Source organism: Bison bison, unplaced genomic scaffold (assembly GCF_000754665.1).
Source record: "Bison bison bison isolate TAMUID 2011002044 unplaced genomic scaffold, Bison_UMD1.0 scf7180017864280, whole genome shotgun sequence".
Lineage (NCBI taxonomy): Eukaryota > Metazoa > Chordata > Mammalia > Artiodactyla > Bovidae > Bison > Bison bison.
This window is the reverse complement of record NW_011494852.1, coordinates 4,627,173-4,627,400: the sequence shown is the minus strand read 5'-3', so window position 1 is coordinate 4,627,400 and position 228 is coordinate 4,627,173.

Below are 228 nucleotides of genomic sequence, written 5' to 3'. Positions count from 1 at the left end.
AGTGATTTTGGAGCCCCCCAAAATAAAGTCTGTCACTGTTTCCATTGTTTCCCCATCTATTTGCCATGAAGTGATGGGACCGGATGCCATGATCTTAGTTTTCTGAACATTGAATTTTAAGTCAACTTTTCCCTCTCCTCTTTCACTTTCATCAAGAGACTCTTTAGTTCTTCTTTGCTTTCTGCCATAAGGGTGGTGTCATCTGCATGTCTGAGGTTATTGATATTT